Genomic DNA, 1,835 nt, shown 5'->3' with positions numbered 1-1,835 from the left:
CCAATATAAAGCAAGAACAAATTAATCAATATTGATTGAGCCAATGTGGGGAACTTAGAGAACTAATGTGATAGGTCTTGTCCCTTGGGAGCATATGTATTTAATTGTTAAGTGAAAATGCATGTATAAAACCACAAATGTATGAAAAGTGATTATGAATCGCACTGATAATAGGTCCTTAATCATAAGTCAATGATTAAGGAGAAGAGGAGAAGATTGAAGAAATTAAATTCTAAGAAATTAAGAAATTAATTAAATAATAAATTCTAATAAATTAAAAATAATTCTAATAAATAAGGTTAATTTCTAAGGAATTAAATTTTATTTTGTTTGGAAATGAAAATTCCTTAATGAAATCAAGACTATTTAAACATTCGAGTATTCTGAAGAGTTCTATGACAATAATTTTGTTTCTGTTTTGAAGCAGAGTCTAAGTTGCCCAGGCTGGTTTGGAACTCCTGGGCTTGAGTGATCTTCCTGCTCAAACTAACTCTCTGGTAGGTGAAACTACAGGCATGAACTGCGCCATGACCAGTTCATGGTATTTGGATAAGATGCTCTATAAGGTTCTGTCCTATTTAAATAGTAATAGTAATATTATTATTATTACTAAGTAGTAATAAAAATAATACAGAAATTACCATTTACTTAATATAGTGAAAGAAATTCCAGTTAGTAAATGACATGAGGTTTTCTTGAAGGAGATATGGGAAAACCTAGAGTGAGTATTTACAGTAATTGGTGAAATGTAGGGAATATTTGTTATTCCCCAAGATGGTTGGTGTGTGTTGGGAGTTGGGGTGAATGGTGAGAGAAGACGGCTGGCAAAGGAGTCACCATTGACCAAATTTTCCAAATATGGGTGCCTTTTCAAACTCTGTTGGTTGTCTGATAAGAGTATGTTAAATGAAATTGCCCACTGTGCCTTTTACAATTAAAATTTGAGACCATCCTGCAAATCTGGAGGCTGAAGCAGGAAGATTGCAAGGTCCAAGCCAACCAAGGCAACTTAGCAAGGGCTAAGTCGTTAAAAAAAGCTAGGGAAGTAGCACAGTGGTAAAGTTGCCCTGGATTCAGTCACCAGTAGTTGTGCGTAATACGTACGTTGTATATACCATACATAATAAGTATGTATAATTAAAAATAAGATTGAGAGTGTGAGACACATGGAAAACAATGTTTCTATCCTCTCTAACCAAAAGTGAATGAAGACTCATTTGTCCCTACTTTCATCCCTACTTTCCCGTTTACACCCCCAAACGTTAGACCCTAAGGATTGGTGGCATTTTTATACAAACACTAAGACTTGGCTCAACCTGTGTTTTCTACTCAGGACACTGTGATCATTTTCCACAGGTGCACGCTAATTATCAACTGAAATGAGAATCACTTGATGTGATTGATGCCAGTTTTGCAAGTAACAGCTTCTAATGAGTTACTTGCTTTCGAAGTATTGCTTTTACTAAACAATGGTCTTGGTTCAGTCGAGTGAATTTTTGTTTCAGAGGATGAAGAGAGTCTGTAAATAAAAGATGGCATAGGAGGCAAGCGATAACATATTTTCCCGTTGGCCCGCAAAGGTAGAGGGTAGCCCAGTTGGAACTGGGATCAGAGGAAACATTGGAGGTAGTCCTGCAGCCCAGGGCCATCCTAGGGCAGATGGTATCGAGGGCCGGGAGGTGGCCGGTTCATACCGCCCAGGGAAGAAGCCAAGACGCTAAGCCCCGCAGCAGCAGCAGCAGAAGCAGCAGCAGGCCAGGTCCCGGTGGGCGGAGGGAGCCCGGCGCGCGGCGTCGCGAAGGAGGCGACGGCTGCAGCGCCCACTCCCCCTTGTC

The sequence above is a fragment of the Marmota marmota genome, unplaced genomic scaffold (assembly GCF_001458135.2).
Source record: "Marmota marmota marmota unplaced genomic scaffold, marMar, whole genome shotgun sequence".
Classification (NCBI taxonomy): Eukaryota; Metazoa; Chordata; class Mammalia; order Rodentia; family Sciuridae; genus Marmota; species Marmota marmota.
This window is presented reverse-complemented; position numbering follows the sequence as displayed.